Source organism: Melanerpes formicivorus, unplaced genomic scaffold (assembly GCF_026170545.1).
Source record: "Melanerpes formicivorus ecotype bairdi unplaced genomic scaffold, bMelFor1.0.p_v2 SCAF_4, whole genome shotgun sequence".
Taxonomy (NCBI): domain Eukaryota; kingdom Metazoa; phylum Chordata; class Aves; order Piciformes; family Picidae; genus Melanerpes; species Melanerpes formicivorus.
Window position 1 is genome coordinate 19,070,237 of NW_027142356.1, and position 18,598 is coordinate 19,088,834.

At 40.7% G+C, this 18,598-nt stretch overlaps 1 protein-coding gene across 7 annotated transcripts in view; it reads left to right on the plus strand.

Moving 5' to 3' along the window:
- Nucleotides 1-5,583: 5,583 nt before the first annotated feature.
- Nucleotides 5,584-18,598, plus strand: part of MARCHF1 (membrane associated ring-CH-type finger 1) — a 215,105-nt gene continuing 202,090 nt past the window's right edge. For all 7 annotated transcript variants that reach the window (XM_068137160.1, XM_068137156.1, XM_068137167.1 and 4 more), the window contains exon 1: nt 5,584-5,668. The gene's annotated coding sequence lies outside the window, so the exon portion shown is untranslated. The remainder of the gene's footprint in view (nt 5,669-18,598) is intronic.

The following is an 18,598-nucleotide window of genomic DNA, read 5'->3' on the forward strand; positions in this document are numbered from 1 at the left end:
GCAAAGGTATTTGGGCATGCAGGCATTTAGGATCTCCAACATAATGTCTGCCTACAAAGAGCTCTGAAGGTTCCTGTAGAGCCATTAATTCATTGTTTCAACAGCAACAAAAAAAGTCACTGATAATGATTTTTTTGAGTAAGATGTGGTTCTAAAATGTTTTTTTAATAGTGACTGAAAATGCTTGCTCTGCTTCGATATTAAGACTGAAACCAATATAGCTGGTGTGTGGTATGTCTCTGTTAATCAGCTGGAGAATATGTAAACTAGGACACATCTTTGATACTTAGGAGACAACATATAGAGCCTGAAAACAGCTCAAAAAATAACATAAAACTGAGATAAAGAACTTTCATTGTGACCTAAGCAATGTTTGGATTGCATGATCTAGATTATTATCACCAGTATCCAAACCACCACTTAAGTGTAAGGAATAATAAGAGCATGCCATGACTCTGTGCCTTGAATTGCTGTTAATTGAAATGAGAAAGGTGAAAAAAATTATAAGTATCATACATGCTGTGCTTGAGGGGCAGAGCACAGCAGGCTACAATAAGATGCCAAGATAAATGTGGACTGTTACAGGGACAGAAGTTTCAGACTCAAGCTAAAATATGCAGTATTACAGTCCCTTCTAACATTTTTTCCCCCTTTTGGCTACATATTGCCATCTGAGAAAAAGGGAACACCATGACAAGGGTAATATTATGGCTCCAGCAACAGCATTTCTTCACAAGAATCAAAGCTTGTGCACAGTTTAGTTATAATATCATTATTGAAACTAACTGTCTATGTGTACGTCCATGTCTGTTCTGTGGCCTCTATATCCTGTGCTGTTGTCTGCATAGAAGAAAGTGTTTGCAACTGGAAAAGCTGTAGGTTACATGCCTATTTTGATCTTACATTTCCGCAAATGTATTAAAGGATAGACAGCAAGCTTCAGCTGCTAAATATTATGTACACACCAAACATACCTATTGGTGTAAATTGGTACAGCATGTATAACACTATCCCACCAAGAAACCAATATATGAAAATATGTACTAGCAGGTTTGTTAATATCTAACTTATTTATTAGAACATAAGTGGTACTCAGGAGCAGGGCACTCATTTTGTACAGTCATGGGTTTTTTCATTCTGTAAAATCTGTTTACTGCATATTTAAATTAGGACTTCCTTTGAGAAGGAAATACACATTAGGAACAGAAGGTATCATGAAGTAAAAGCTCATGAGATGGAAAATAATGCATGTACCAAAATGGTCTCTAAACAAAAATGTATTTATCTCTTAGTATGGTTGCCTGATCTCTTGTTTTTGGTGGTAGACAGTTCACTTGTGCCTTTTTGTCTTAATGTTCACTGTTTTCATAAAATTTGTCATCTTGGGCGAGCATATTTGCTACCAAAACACCACTATATTTGCCATCCAGTAGTAAAATTTCAGAGAAGAAAACACTTGGTGTAGTATTTGTAATGTGAATTTTGTTTTGAGAGCAGAGAACAAAGCAGCAGGAACTGCCTGGGGTTTTAGAAGCTACCATGTGCTCTTAAATGCAAGTAATAACTACTCAAAAAACCTACTGGGAAGTCAGTGTAGCATCTTTGTATCATGCGCAGAACAAGAAGATATGTAGGTCTGAACTAAAAATTGCATGAGAGGTAACTTGGAGTACTTGTACGCATGATATGAGGATAGCTAGCAGGGGAGGCAGTATTTCCCCTTTCTGATTCTAAATTACCAAGACAGTTTTCCTGTTAGAAAAACCTTCTGTGTTTGGATTTATGTGTGTACATTAACCCTCATACTGTATATCTGTACAACTTCTTATTGAAATGCTCTTCAAATTAATAAGCACACATCAACAGGCGAATACCTTCCCCTGTAGAACTACACGTGGTACAGATTTGGTATTAGCATATCAAAGGTGACTAAGAACAGAGCTAACATGGTAAAAGGTACACACACCTTTCGTCTGGTGTTAGGGCTATGTATTTCTAGCACCATTTCACTATGGCTAGCTTTTATTCAGAGTCCAGTGACAACTTACACATGAATATATGAAACATCTTTTATTTTTATCTTGAAGAAAATCCTCAGTGCAAAAGTCCTTACAATGGAAATGAAACTTCATTTTTCTAAAAGCACAAATAGAAAAGTAATGAAAATTATAAAGTTGAAAGAGCTGCAAAATTGTTGGAGATTCACTAAACTGCAGAAAGACTTTTTCTCATATTCCTCATATTTTATCTGTTATCTCTGTGGCTAACATGCTTGCACAGTCAAAATGTTAGACTTCAATTCAGTTGTTTTATTTATTTTATTTTGTGCCTGAGGGATTAAAAGTTGTACTTGTAATCTTCTTAACATAACTACCAGGCTGTGATCACCTCTGAAGAAGTTTAGTCCTTTCTATTTCGAGCTGTTCTACTGTAAAGTACACTTGGTGACTACAGCTGCTATTTTCAACTTTAATAATAACAATAATAATAATAATAATTATAATAATAATATCATCCCATTCAAGAGCATTGTGAATCTCTGCCTGTGAGGTAACGGCTTCAACTCCTGTGTTTCACAGCTGGCTTGAGTTAGTGTTAATACATTTTTGCTGGAGGCTTTGCCTCCATTTTCTCTCCTCCAGACGTATTTCTCATTCCTGTTACTATTGTGACTCTTGTGCAAGCACTAGTAATTGGTGAGTGTGAAGACAGGGATATATATATAGTTTTCTAAAGGATGCACATTTACTAGCAGCCTGATAAGTAGACTCAAATTCCTCATCACATCAGTCATGGTTTTGTTAATACATAACTTGGAGGTGTGGGAATACCTGAAAGAAAGGAAGAGCCACTTCCTGTGGCAGGAACGTCTTGAACTGGCAGTGTAAACACATCCTGAGAGTGTGGCAAAGGCACATACGATGAATGTTCTTATTTTTCAATAGAAGAGTGGTATTGTTGCTGTATTCCATTTCTGCAGAATCTGACTCAAATTTACTAATCTCATGGCAAAAAAAATAAATAAAAATATCAGTAAGTACTCACTGTAATATTTCCTACAATAATCCCATTTCTATTGTGTGGTTTGACTTAATGCATATAGCATGATTTTTTCTTCCCTTTCATTTGCCACATCCCCCATGTTAATTTGTAGCTGTAAAAGTTTGTTGCTCTGTAACACATTGGTTTATGAAATAGGTTTATAAATACAATATTCATTTTTGATACTTGGAAGGAAAAGTTTAGTCCTGTATTTAAATGCTATGGTTCTGAACCCATAAAGCTGTTCCAGATCTTCATCAGCATAAACTCTTCCTTGACTTTAATATCTCTTTAAAAATTCAAATACACTGGTCTGCAAAAAGACTGAATTTTAATGTCCAAAGGCAAAAGTTCAGGTATGATGAACAATAATCTCAGACATGTGTTGGGTCATAACAAATTGTTCTGGTGTGTGGTTCTTGGTCCTCTTAGTCATATGTAATTACAGCAGCTGTAGTTACAGAGTTGTTAGTGTGCTTAAAGTATGAAGGAATCTAAAAAGGTTTGCTAGAGTAAGTTGCAGCTCTCTCTAAACTAGTATTTTCACCAGCATTAACTGATAGAGTGGCAGCAATTACAACTCACCTTTTCCACTGACAGACTGATGCTCTTCTCTGTTGAGGAATGCACTATAAGGAAATTGCTCTGCAATGGCGAACAGCTCATCTGCCAATATGGAGTTCTCTGAATTAATTGCCTAGCATATACCTTCTACCTAGTATACATATTTTTTTCCAGTTAAATATTACTGTTCAACTATCACCTTGTCCCTTGTTTTAATCTGGTAGTGGCTATTATTGATGTAATATCAGTTGTCTGAATTTGAGGTGTTCTTTTGTCCTTGAAATTTTCCACACAATGAAACTATTGAAACGCCTTACCAAAAAGAAACACCACCAGATCCATGAGATCAGTAGCCTTTACTAGACCTCAGTGATTAGTCCACTTATCCAGAGCAATAGGAAAATGCTTCATACTACTGCTTCAGGCTTCAAAATCCCAGCTGGAAAGAAGGCTTTTCTGGAAGGGAGTCCTCATTCCTGCATGTATATTGTTACTGATCCCATTTTTGAAAAATTATTCTGCAAGTAGCAGGAAACAATAGAATATCCAAATACTTTATTTTTTTGTTTGTTTTTTTTTAAGGGAGGAAGGGATGTATTTTCATGCAGAGAGTAGCAATGCAAATGTGTTAAAATGGTGAAGCAGAGCAGCAATAAATGAGGCCGATGTAGCTTAATCTTCAGTTTTATTTTCAGGGTACAAAAATAGCTGTTAGAAACCTGATTAGGTGACATCTCCAATAAAGCAAAATGATAAATAGGGTGAGATAAAAGTTGCAAGAATGAGTGAAACTCTACCTGCATACAGCTGAGAATTAAAAGAATTTTTAAACTAGTGCCAGAAGGTGAGAGAATTTTGAACAGCTTTGTTTCTTTTTTACAGTTTATTGGAAAAGAAATATATAACAAGGAGGTAAAACTTTAAAAAACCTCTCATGTTTTGATCTTCAGATCAGATCCCAGGACCCAGAAAAAATACTAATCTACTTGAGTGAATTCCATAATGCCCAGGTGCTTGCTTAGTATTTTCACCATTATGAAGGTGATACTTGTTTAGACATTTGCCCCTATAGCAATAGGACTTAACAGTCCTCCATCTCTTCAGTGGTCTTCTTTGAAGAAGCCTGAGCTTGTTCTAGCAATGTTTTCTTCAATCTATAGACTTGTCAATCAAAGAAAAAAAAAAAAAAGTCCATATTGTCCCCTTTCTATACTTTGTTACCTAAGACCACGGAGGCTTAATTTAAATCAGCCTAGAATGATTTAGTCTGGTGAAAAAGCTGCTATCAAATGCATGTAACTAGTAGATGTGATAAAGTCGATTTTAAAATGTAATTTGTCTTTCCAAGTCTGGACCACTACTTGTCCATGCTGCCTCAGAAGGTTAGTTTCTTAAGCTACCTAAGCCATTCAAATATGACGTGAGAGTAATTATACAACGGGGAGGCTAAATAATGGAGCTAGCTGCACGTTGTCGTGCTGAGTGCCGTCTCCCATCCCTCGACAGCCCCCCTAGCCCCCAGTTGCTCTCCATATTGAACTAAGGGCTTAGATGCTATTTCTGTACAGCTTCTAAGGGGAAGGGGCGAATCTGGGCGACCACACAATTTTTTAGTACAAAGAGACCTGTAAACAAGCCCCCGTCTCTCCTCTACCAGGGATTCCACGCAGGATTTCCACACTTCCAACAAACTGATTTGAGAGAGTATTTCACAGAAAAAAAAAGAACCTGGGGTATTCGAGGGAGTGGGCGAATTCTCTAGCGTGAAATCCTCCGACCCAAGGGATGTGCTTCCCCGCGACCGACCACCTCCCTTGATGCAGCAGAGCCCGAGACCAGCAGCACCCACCCTCCGCTGCATGTGCCGGGTACTACTGCCCCGCCGTCGGTCGGGCGGGGGAGCTCCCGCGATGACATCATGGGGCGGGGCGCAGGGGCGGGCGGCGGCGCAGCGGACTGGCGGCTGGGCGGGCGGCGGCATGGGGCGGAGGGCGCAGCCCGACAGGCAGCCGGCCCCGCCGCCCCGGCAGCCGGCTCCCTGAGGTTTCTCGGCCCTCCGCTGGTGAGTGGGTGGGGGGCGGCACTGCTCGACCCGGCGCGCCGCGAAGGGGGAGAATGAGGAAGGGTGGAGATGGTGGGGCACATGCCGGGTGCTGCCCTTTTTGGGGAGAGGGTTGGTTTGGGGTGTTTGTTTTTTTTTTTTTTTTGCTTGTTTGTTTGGTTTTGTCCTTTTTTGTGTGTGTGTGGTTGGCAGTGGGGGTTTGGTTTTGTTTTGGTTTTTGGTGGGGGGTGTTGTTCTCTATTTGCTTGTTTGTTTTTTGCCTTTTTTGTTGTTAGTGTTAGTGTTTGGTGGTGGTGATATTTAGGGATTTTGGAGAGAAACGCCAAAAGACACTCGCACAGGTTCCTGCTGCCGTCCTCTTGCTTTCGGTCAGCGGCGGGTGCGGACGGTCACAGGGGGTTCTGTCAACCCGTCGCCTGCTGTCATTGCTCAGCCGGGCTGGCACTTTCACCGTCGCTGGTACGGAGCAGCGGTCCCAGCTGCCCTGGTCCTTCAGCCTCCAGCCTGTGCGCTGCAGGTATTTTCTCTTGGCCTCGCATCGCATTGCCCCGAGTCGGAGACGGACCCCGGGAGGGAGCAGCCCCCGAGCGCCCGCCCCCACCGCCTGCCACTCGGGGAGCCCCCGCTGCTGCGAGTACCGCCGCTGGGCTGTGCGCTCCCCGCCGAGCCTTTCGCCGGCGCGACTCTGACCCCCTTAGGGACAATGTCACATCCTTCTCAGCTCAACAGCGGGGTAAATGCTGCTTTAACGTCAAGGGTTTTCCCAGTAAGCGTGGCATGCAGCGACTCGGTAACAGGAGGAAACTCGGGTTTAAAAAGGTGTCTGGGGAATGTGGGAGAAGTTGCCCTTTGTAATTAGGTTTTTCAGAGATTTTGTTTGTTTGTTTGTCTTAGTTGATGCTCTGTGTGTGGAAAGGGGGATAGAGGTACCAGTCCTTATAAAACCAGACGCCAAAAGCCGTGGAAATCCGAACTAAGATTTTCAGGCTTCCACTGCTGTCAGCATGTCTTGCTGTCTATGTAGCAAAGATTCCTCCAAACCTTCCCATAGCCCGTGTATTTTGATCAGACTTCTGGGGAGCACATGTGTAAAATGCCTTTTCTCTTTCCCCATCTTCTGGTAGTTGCAAGTTGTGGTCAGGAACAAATCGAAAGGAGAGAAACGCCTTGCACTTTAGTGCAATTTAATTTATCTTCACTGCCTAATAGAAAGGTAACAAGCTGCCTTGTATTTGCCCTTCTCTGTTTGAAATGCTACGAAGTTCAATTATCTTACTGTCTACGGAGATCTGCAAATCTGATAGTTATTACAGTATGTTTGCTTAAATCCCTGTGATAATGGCATAGATTGAACTAAATATGCAAACTGATGTGTTGCCTGAGAGAATGAGTTTATCTTGCAGAACATATCCCTTCTAATGCTGAACAGCTAATATGGACACTGCCACAGTACTTCATTAAGTTGGGAACTAATTAGCTGTTTCTTACAGCTAGAGTTCTAGATTTTAATTAGAGTTCCTGTCGTCAAGTTTAATGTGATTAAAGCAATGCCAAAACCACTCTGTTTTTTTCCAATGTTTGTTTAAAAAAGCAAAGAAAAAAAAAGAGCTCTTTGAACTTCATGTTGAAAAACAAACTCTTCTGTTTGGGGCTCTGTCTCTGACTGCTGGATTGGGGTGGGGAGGGGGGCTGTAAGAAGATGAATGCTGTGTGCATCTTGTATTAGACTGAGGAAGGAGGCTCATTACTGGCAATGAAAGTTAAAGCTTTGCTGTTTGCCAGGGCATTGGTTTCAATTGGGAAACCACCATTCAGAAAGGAAAAGTAACAGAGATAGCACTGTAATCATTCAAGTCCATTTCCAAATGTTCAAGCCAAATATAAGGGTGTGTTTGGAGACGCAATCAGTGATAATGCTTCCTAATAATAGCAAAAACTCTGTTGGCATCTAATACTCCTGACCAAAAATCTCATCCAAACTTGTGTAAAGCTGCCACCATTAAATATTGCCCTCCGTTAATCTCACATGCGTACTTCTGTCTTCATTCTGCTGAAGAACAGTCACTTTCAACTTTAAAATGAAATTAATTTTACAGCTCATCCATGAATACCATACTATATTTTTGAGAATGTTCTTACACTTTTTGTAAGGGTCTACAGATTGGCAAACTGATAATTCCTGAGGCAGTTGTTATGCTGATTAGACTTGTATAGTGAGTTTGTTCAGTATATTTCACAGCACTCCTGATGCTTCATAGGAAGAATTTAATGTTTTTTTTTTAGGCTGATCAGCACTTGTGGCAAGATCTAGCAGTGAGTGCTTTAAAATAGAGTAACTAAAGTTTTGTGGAAAAGGCATGCTGAATGAATGACACCCTTTTAAGATGCATGAGTGGGTCAAACTAGCAGTGCTTGAAACTCTCCTATGTGGGGGCTAACCAGCTGACCTTAACTCTGTAAACTTAGTTTGTTTCAGTGTTAAATCCAGTCAGAGCTGTGGGAATCCTCACATCACAACAAAGTTCTTTTGTCTGTGGCATGAGATTTAACACATCTAAGTGCTGGGTTCTACACATTGGCTACAACAACCCCATGCAGTGTTACAGGCTGGGGTCAGAGTGGCTGGAGAGTGACCAGGCAGAAAGGGACCTGGGGGTACTGGTCGATAGTAGGCTGAACATGAACCAGCAGTGTGCCCAGGGGGCCAAGAAGGCCAGTGGCATCCTTGCCTATATCAGGACTAGTGTGGCCAGCAAGAGCAGGGAAGTCATCATGCCCCTGTACTCAGCAGTGGTTAGGGCACATCTTGAGTACTGTGTCCATTTCTGAGCCAGTTTAGGAAAGATGTTGAGTTGCTGGAACATGTCCAGAGAAGGGCAACAAAGCTGGGGAGGGATTTGGAGCACAAGCCCTATGAAGAGAGGCTGAGGGAGCTGGGGTTGCTTAGCCTGGAGAAGAGGAGGCTCAGAGGAGACCTTATTGCTGCCTGCAACTACCTGAAGGGAGGTTCTAGCCGGGTGGGGGTTGGTGTCTTCTCCCAGGCAACCAGCACCAGAACAAGAGGACACAGTCACAAGCTGTGCCAGGGGAGGTTTAGGCTGGATGTTAGGAAGATGGTCTTCATAGAAAGAGTGATTTGCCATTGGAATGTTCTGCCCAGGGAGGTGGTGGAGTCACCATCACTGGAGGTAAATGTTTAAAAAGAGACTGGATGAGGCACTTGGTGCCGTGGTTTAATTGATTAGATGATGTTGGGTGATGGGTTGGACTTGATGATCTCAGAGGTCTTTTCCAACCTGGTCTGGTCTATTCTATTCTATTTAAAGGATTAAAATATTATTGTAATTTAGTAGTGACCGTATTCTGTACAAAGAAACATCTTTGCAAAACTTTGGACGTTAATTTGACATCTCTAGATACTTATATTCAAGTTGCTTCAATTCTATGGTATTGGGTTTGCTATCAATAAACCCTTTATAACTAAATCTCTAAGTAAATGTGGCTAATGTTTCCATACTATGATTATTCCATATATTTAGCTGCAGCTCACCTCAACAAATATGGTGTCAGTATGGATAATAAGATAAATTGTTCTTATTGGGGTTTTTCATTTGATGTGGAATTGCTCTACGTGACTGCTGCAATTAGCTGTTTTTAATATCCTTATAATAACCATCTGGCTTTTCTCTTGTGGATGAATCAAGTTCATGTACTGGGAACACCAATATGCAAAATAAAAGTACTTATTAGATTTTGAGTAGATCTTATTAGTTAGACAGTTACACGTGGTCTAGGAACAAAATTCCCCAAATGTGCACTACTATGCTCCCAGTGTAAGAGCATGGGAATTGGGATTTTCTCTGTAGCCTGCAGAATCTTACTGGAATGGTTCAGCTAGGAGGGTATACATCTGCTGATAGCCTTTTCCCCAGTTGTGTATATCTGCTTGTAATTTTGGTAATTTTGGTCCTTTTTTCTTTTTCTTGTTTGTTTTTTTTTTTTTTTTCCAGTTACTGCTGGCCTCTGCTGCCACAGCCATGCTATTTTGGCTGTCCTTTTGCGTTGCCACCTCACTCTGTCTAGGTTTTCAACTTTACTTTTGTTTGGTTTCTGTATGTATATTATACATTTATTAATCCAGTAGATTTACTATTGTGTAGCGTGCATGACAATGAAATTATATGCCTTGACTTAGAAAAAAATAGGATCTTAAAGGAGAAACATCTTGTGTAAAAATAAATTCACAGTAGCCTCATCATCTTAATAGCAGTGTAAATTCAAATAATGACTTAATAGAGGAACTTAAACCTTTTACGTTATGAGAATAACCTTGTTAATTATCAGAGTTAATGAGGTGCATTCATTTAAAGTGAACAGAGCATGTCAGGAAAAGGACATCTGCACAATAGTATTTTTCCAAATCACTGAAAATAGGATTTTCTTCCAGGCAGGTGTGTGCTGTTACAGCCATTTAGATCAAATTTTTCGTGAAAGGGAAATAAAAACCTATTAAAAGGTAGATTATATGATACGGTCAAAGCAGTATCAAATGGTAAAATAATGTTACCATGTTTTGTGTAGCCATTTTTATGGTTCAGTGCCTTTTTCCCCCCAAATTTGTTGTGAACCAGACTGAAACTTTAATTAGAGTTCCATGATTTGGAAATAGTAGGGACTTTGCCAGTATTCCATTATTCTGTATTGTTTCATAGCTCCCTAGGGTATTTCAGTGTTTCTTGTAACTTCATGTAGTTCCTTCAGTGTAATGGTTGTCAGGATGCAAAGGCATTAAAGGTGCTTTAAGCAATTGTACTGCCACAGTGCTATGCTGTTGGTTGTGTAGGAGCAGTGTACAGGATTGGTATTGGACTGTGAGAGGTTTTGCAGTGCTTAGTTGAGGAAGGCTATTTCAAAGTTAACTTCAGGCTAGGTGACTGCTGAAAAACAAGGTTTCTGATTTTATGGTGAAGATGATACCACATTTATTGCTCTTTTATAATCCTATGAAATGAATGTTTTTGTACAAGCAATGTGGCATTCAAACTGTCAAAAGCATTTCTGGTCGCTTGTGTGTAGGATGAGTTACAATGTTCCTGCCTGAATTTTCTCCTATTGACTTGTCTGATGACAAATTTCTTCACAAGGATGTCTTCCATCTGTGACTGACCCATCTATATCTGTCTGTCCCTATAATATGTGAGCGTGCCTGCCCAGGGACTGTGGTGGGAAATACAGCACAGTATGAAACCTTAGCTTGTTAGCTGCTACCTTGTACTGCCTTGGCTGAACTCCTAGTGCTTTGGAGTGAGGTAGCTGTCTGTATTGTGTACTCTGTCTGTACAGGTGACACTAGGCAGGTGGCTAGAGGCAGTGGTTCTTTCTGGATCTGCAAACAGGTTCTATGAATGGGCACCTACAATTCTATATAAGAATCTATTAAAAAAAAATTAAAAGAGCAAAGAAAATGCAACTAGGTGCAGCTGTTACAGGAAATTGTGAGATAATGAAGAGAGGGCAGTTTTGTGCTATGTGAACTTTTCTTGATAATGCATAGTGTGGAAGGAAAATTGTGCTACTGTACGTTAGCTGAATACAATCAATAATTGCTTGAAAGTTCTATAACTTGTGGATGTTTTGGTTTAAAAGACTTAATCCCTTCTTTATATACCTTTAAGAGGCCAGTAGTATCTCGGTATTCCCATAAAATATGAAATAATTGCTAAAACTTTGTGTTAGACAGAATTGAGTGCATTTTTTGCAATGCCAAACTATGATACTCAGTTGACTTCTGTTTCAGTTATAGCAATGTACTTTGTAGAGGAAAAAATAGTAGTCCAATCCCTCAGACTTAAGTAGAATAAAACATATAACAAGTCTGTCAGATCAAGGAGGGTAGGATGTACTGGGAATGTTTCTACAATTGCCCACCAGCAACTGGAATCCAAATTTGAACTATTTGTACCTTCAAATGGACTTTTAGGTAGACAAAATTGGATGGCAAATATGACTTCTGAAAAACAGGATACGTAATATTTGCCTGCTTTAAAATGCTGGGCAATGTGGCACCTAGTGGAAAATGTGGGGTACAAAGTACTTCCTAACACTGAATACTTCTAATTTGTTCAGCAGAATCTGAAAACCTAGTAACATATGGAACTGTAATTGTGACATCATATGGTTAGAGTTCCTTGTGAGGATATATAGGGGACAGTCCCTGTGCATGTCATAATTGTTTTGGTCACTTTGGGCCATTGAATGAAAATATACTAATGCCTGTTTTCCAGTATCTACCCTTCTGATCCCTAAAGGAGAGTAGATGATATTACAAACAGAAATGCAGCGAGGGAAAGCCAGGCCATCTTTGCAGTCATGGGAACAACTCCCTTGACCTCCACAGAATATAGTTTATTTGTGATAGCTTGATGACTGCAGGTCTCATGGGGGATAGAGTTCTCCCCACAAAGTGTCCTCTGAAGTCTTTTCCAGTTGGAGTTTTTGAATACCAATGATGCTATGGAAGAAAGGAACTTCTTTGGCATGGTAGAAATGTTCAAAGCGGAAACAAAAAATATGTAAATAGTTTGATTCAGATGTAAAATCAGTATAACATGAGACAAGTTAGAAGGGCACCTACCCTATGGAACAAAAGTTTAGCAGGAAGTCAAACAGTTGTCAGTGAAGGACTAAGACAAGATTTATAGTCAATACAGAAGTGAACTTTTGTAGCTGTCTTCTGACAAGACAAGGGTGCACATTTCTTACATGATCAGAGTTTTAAGGGGAAGTCCAAGCCTAGTGTAAGATACTGTAGGACTTGATAAGTGTGGTGAAAGGAGACTGGGAGGACAATGTGGACTGCAGGATTAATCCTGGTGTATTGCTGGAAGTCATTGGCTGGAACACATCTGCTTAGCAGAGGAACATGAGGCAAATTGCAGCTCTCTGGTTATCAGGGTGGGCTGAGTGCAGAGGCAGTTGCAGTGAGCTCTCTATTGCTCTGTTGTTCATGGACCTTGATGCTGTCAGCTGGAGTAAGGAAAAGCCCTTGCTCAGGAGTAGGCTGTGGAGTAAAAGTCTCTTGTGCTAGAACAAAACAGTGAGTAACAGGACTAAATCTAACCTTGATTTTCCCTATCTGGGTCCCTCACAGCTAAGGGATGATTTTGGTTCCCAAGGGAAGACTCTGTGCTTCAGTGTTTCCAATGTGTTTCCAAAGTGGCATCAGGCTGTGTGACTAGTCCTTGCCATGTAATCTATGAACATAAGCACATTTCTGCCCTGGCTTGTGGTGGTCAATATGCTACTTTACCTTATTGCTGCTTCAAACTCAGAAGCTCTGTACTGCTTCTTTGGAGAGAATCACAGAATATTAGGGGTTGGAAGGGACTTCAAAAGATCTAGTCCATCCCCTCTGCCAGAGGAGGACCACCTAGAGCAGGTCACACAGGAGCATATTCAGGTGGGTTTTGAATGTCTCCAGTGGAGGAGACTCCACAACCACTCTGGGCAGCTTGTTCCAGTGTTGTGTCACCTTCACAGTGAAAAAATTTTTCCTTGTGTTCACATGGAATCTCCTATGCTTCAGCTTGCACCCATTGCTCCTTGTCCTATCACTGGACAACAAAGAGAAGAGCTTGGTTCCATCCTCCTGCAATTGCCTTTCTTGTATTTATAAACATTAATGAGGTCACCCCTCAGTCTCCTTAATCAGTTCCCTGTCCTTCTTTGACTGAGGGACCCAGAACTGGACACAATATTCCAGATGCAGCCTCACCACTAAAGCATTGCTCCTGAGTGCCAATACTGTTCAAAAGATGTCTGCTGTCTCCTCACAGTGATGTGGTCTCTTCTGTTTAAAGCCATTAGGCCAAACACAGTTCAGCTAATATAACTGAGTTGTTTTGCTGGAAAGAAGTAGTAATTTCAGTGCAGAAGATTTCTTTATGTAGTAACAGTGTCAAATTGTCCTTCTCTATAATAGTGGGTAAAGTCATTAAAGAGTCATCTGATGAATATGAGTTTTTGTGAAGACAGATGGTTTTCTATAAAGCTGATAAATATTTTCAGCCCTGTAGAGTTATGTTTAAGATGAATCTTCCTTGTTTGTATAGTACCTTTTTAAAAATAGAATACCAAAATCAGTGCCTTAGATTAGTGAGGGTCCTAACAGACAGTATGAGGTATTGTATGGAAGATGCTAATTCACAGGATCACAGGATGTTAGGGGTTGGAAGGGACTTCTGGAGATCTTTTGAGTCCAACATCCCTGCCAGAGCAGGAGCACATAATCTGGCATAGGTCGCACAGGAATACATTCAGATGGGTCTTGAAAGTCTTCAGAGAAGGAAACTCCACAGCCTCTCTCAGGAGCCTGTTCCAGTGGTCTCTGACTGTTACAATAAAGAAGTTCTTCCTCATATTCCACATAATTGTGGCCTTCCAGTACCTGAAAGGGGCCTACAGGAAGGCTGGGGAGGGACTTCTCAGGATCTCAGGTAGTGATAGGACTAGGGGGAATGGAATGAAGCTGGAGGTGGGGAGATTCAAGCTAGATGTGAGGAGTAGGTTCTTCACCATGAGAGTGGTGAAACCCTGGAATGGGTTGTCCAGGGAGGTGGTCGAGGCCCCATCCCTGGAGGTGTTTAAGACCAGGCTGAACGAGGCTCTGGCCAGCCTGATCTATTGTGGGGTGTCCCTGCCCATGGCAGGGGGTTGGAACTAGATGATCCTTGTGGTCCCTTCCAACCCTGAATGATACTATGATACTATGATATTGAGGTGGAACTTCTGTGCTGTAGTTTATATCCATTGCCCCTTAACGCCCAGCCCTCATATATTTATATACATTTATTAGATCCCTTCTCAGTCTTCTCTCCAGCATAAAAAGCCCCAGGTCTCTCAGCCTTTCCTCATAATTCCATGTGCCTCTCAAGTGTTGGTGTTCACAGCTGGTGAGATGCAGTATTCTGGGTAGTTTAGAAAAAGGGACAATGAAAAACACATCAAAAAGATACAAGTTCTTTGACAAACTTGCTAGAGTGAAAAACTGAATTCAACTTTGCAGTCATACATGGATATGCTGAAGTTAATGAGGTGAGCAACTTAAGGTAGAACAAAGTCTGCAAAATCAAATTCTATTAAGAGGAGTATGTGAAAATGATCTCTTTTCTGCAGGCACACACAGAGGAGGAGGGGAAAAGAAATAACTAAACCTTGGGTGTTTTCTTGGCGGTTTCATCCCCAAGCAGACTCTAATGCTTTGTGAAGAACTGACTCAGATTTTGAGTTTTTTGGACTGCATTTGCAGTAATAGTCTGGTGATTTTCATGGTGTCCTCCTGTGAAAAAAACTTTAATACAAATCCTGTTCAGTCAGTAAGTGCTGAAAATAACCATGTTCTATTTAAGAAGAGGATTGCCTCAGTTGCATGCATTTTGCTTTTAAAGAGAGTGAAAGGCAATGTTACAAACAACAAATTTTGGTATGTGAGAGGAAAGCTGAAAGGAAATGCCAAACTCTGTAAGGGGTGGTGGTTACTGGAAGGGTGGATGACAATGATAAGAAATGATAAAAGAAATTTCACAGAGAAGAGGACCAAGGTAGGATTACAGAAAATGCAGAAAGGCCTATGCTAAAGGAAAATGAACCCATAAAATCTAAGTAAGGGGTAGAGTGGAAGTGAAAAGGAAGGGAGGAAATATCTATGACAGAGAAGATTGATACAAATGAGTGAAATTATCTGAGTGGAAAAGTAGTAGAAAAGGGACAGAATTGAGATACAGAGCAAAAGATTATGATCACTGTATGAGGAACAGCAGAAGAAAATGGTGTTTTAAGCAGGTACTGTGTTTAGCTTTTTAGAAGCCTTTTATTCCTTTGTACTAGGTGTCAACAGCGAGCTAGATCTGGCTGCCCCAGAGGAGTGAAGTTGCCATAGCACCATGCCCCAGGTCCAACCAGCGGAAAGGCTGAACACGGGTTCCCAGTACACATGAATGCATGCCTGCACATGCTCCAGGTGCTGCACTGCAGGCACAGGCATCCCCGTGAACCCACCCCAAGCTGGCACTTGCCTCAGTCTCTCTGGTGGCCAGCAGTCCCACCTCAGCTGCTGCACTCAAACTCCGGTGTACACACACATAGTGAATAAAGCTGTTCACCCACAAAGGAGTTAGAAAGGATTTAATAGATAGGACAGACTACACTGATCAGGCACAAGGCATGGCCATGGAAGTGAACCAACCAGCAAACTCCTTGCACAAAATTGTCCCTTTTTAGACACTCATTTCTCTGTTTTCTCATGCTTGTTCTTCCCTAAATCATGTAAATCCATCCCTGTCCTTGCCTTTGGTTCCTCCTGTAAACATCCCCTAGTAAGTCCTGTGCAACCCCTAAATGCCCTTCCCCTGCATCCTAAATGCCCTTCCCCTGCATCCCATAATATGTCCCACAGTGCTGGGCAGTGACCCCCCCCTCTGTCCAAGACATGCTCTCCTGTTACAGTGATGAGTTTCACACCTGGACATGGGCTGGAGCTATCCTGGGACAGCTGTTGGAGGGGTCCTTTCTTCCACAAAGTCCCCCGTTTGTGTCCCAGCCTGTCATTCTGCATCTCTGTGGTCCTCTGGGCCTTTAATGGGTTAATGGTTTCTGTGATGGGCTTAGGAGGAGCTAGGGAGGATAATGTTTACCCTCTCCCCACCTGCCACAGTCTCTTTGTGCTGCTTTGTTGATGAGCTTTTATCACATAATCTAGCAGTATACAACCATCTTCATTTCCTATGGGAATTTGAAAGAGTAAATGTGATGAAAATACTTTGTTAATATGTAGAAATGAAAAATGGGGTTTTAGAGCACATGCTACTGCCTCCTTGTTTGGCTTTATGGTGTGGAATACAAAATGTATTGTATCACCTGTCAAGTTAGATTTTTATTTTAAAACTTGAAAGGGATTATTCAATTAAAGGTCTAGTCAGTAGCAGTAAACAACAGTGTGAGGAACAGTAAACAACATCTGTGAGGAATCCAGGAAATGATAATAGTTACAAAACAAAAACTTAGGGAGTGCTTGTGATTGTCTGTGGCAATATTGTAGCTAATGGGATGGATTTTTTTTCCCCCAGAATTGCCACCAACATTTCTTTATTTGTTAAATGTACGAATGTTCTGCAAAGCTGTCATTAAGATACACTAGCACTGATGAAAAAATGATCATGTTCATTGTTGCAGCTAGACTTTTGAGTGCCTCAGGACTGGAGACAGGAGCCTGCACAGAGAAACTGTCAAACCCAGTTAAACCCTGCAAAGGCTATTAAAGTAGCACAAAGTTCGTCGGATATCTTTTCAAGAGTGGGGACGAGGAAACATTAAAAGCAGGCTTGTCTAAAAACTTGATTGTATGTCAAATTTACACCAACTGATTCCAGTCACCTTAGGAAGGGCATAGAAGTATAGAAATAGAAATGGAAATTGAATCTGAGTGCAGATCCACTGGAAAGTGGAGTGAGTAGCTCATTAGGCATTAATGGGGCAGTGTACATTTATTTTTAAGAAAAGGGGAAAAATGAATCCAGATGACTGGAAGATTATGGTTTTGACATCAATATTATTCAAGTTCTTAAACTTCTTTTGGAGGAAAGGATAATTCTGTGCATAATGATAAAAGACAAATTTGAAAAAGTTACTGGGAATTTACCACAGATACTGGTACTGAAGAAGTGTGACAGATCAAAGACCCTTTTCCTTCAGCTGTGCTTATATATTTGTTTGTATAACTAAATTGTAAAGAAGAGAAATTTTGATTTTTAAGAAACAAAACATACTGTCAACCTTTTTTGATATGTATGATGTTGTGACTTAGGAGGTTGACATTTCTGGTAAGATGGCATTTGAAATGGTATATGAGTATTCTATAAATGTGTAGGGATAATTACAAGGAAAGAGTTCCTTAGAATAAGGCAATGCGTGTGAATTTAGTCTAGAAATTAGAATAGGGTTTCTAATCAATAGAAGAGCCTCCCATTTGAAGGTATTTTATATCAAATGTACACAAAGTTTCAAATCCATATCTCACTGCATAAATGTAAAGTCAAATAAATCTGTTAAGGAGCTTTCATAAAGATGATGAGATGCCTGCCAGAGCAAGAACTAAATTCATGGAGCAAGGACACTCTTTCCTGTAAAATAAAAATAATGTAAAATAAATGCATCAATACTGTGAAAGTTCTGACAGCATTCTTTCCTTGATGGTAAGGAGATAGGTTTTTCAAGCAGAAACAACCAATTTCAACAACCACAACAAAGCAAAAACAATTTGGAGATAACAGAATTTTCCATAGAAAGGCAATGGAAATTTCAACATGTGGAAATTAAAAATTGCTCTAAAAAGCATGGATGGATTTTTCTTGGGCAAAAGTTCTTAAATAGACAGTTGAAATCATAGTTGAAAAATATGTGATAAAGGAGGAATACTCTTCTTTTACCCTAGTCATCTATTCCTTGATATATGACAGTAGTCATTGCTATTTATGCCTTTTGCTGGGCTTTAAACTTCCTGTGCAATATCTGTCAGTCTTTCAAGCAGAACTTTTTGAAGGTTTTGGCGTGGTTAGAGAGCTGAGCTGGGGGGAAAAAGGTAATTGATGCTTCAGGATGGGGCCTTGAAACAAAATGTATTGATTTTTGTGCAAGGATTGTGTTTCTGCCCTTCCTCAGAAAGTTTATTCATTTGTGGAAAACAGTAGACCTTGAAAACACCTGTTCTTGTGCTGAGACGACTTAGGCTTTATTGGCTAAAACCTCTCTAAATGTAATGGCTGGGCCAAAGCAGGATTTCTTTGAAGTGACAGATGCGAGTCATTTGGGCTGTGGGAGATGAAAGTGTGAGGATCTCTGCTGACACCTGCTGCCCAAGAGCTCTGGTAAGAGAAA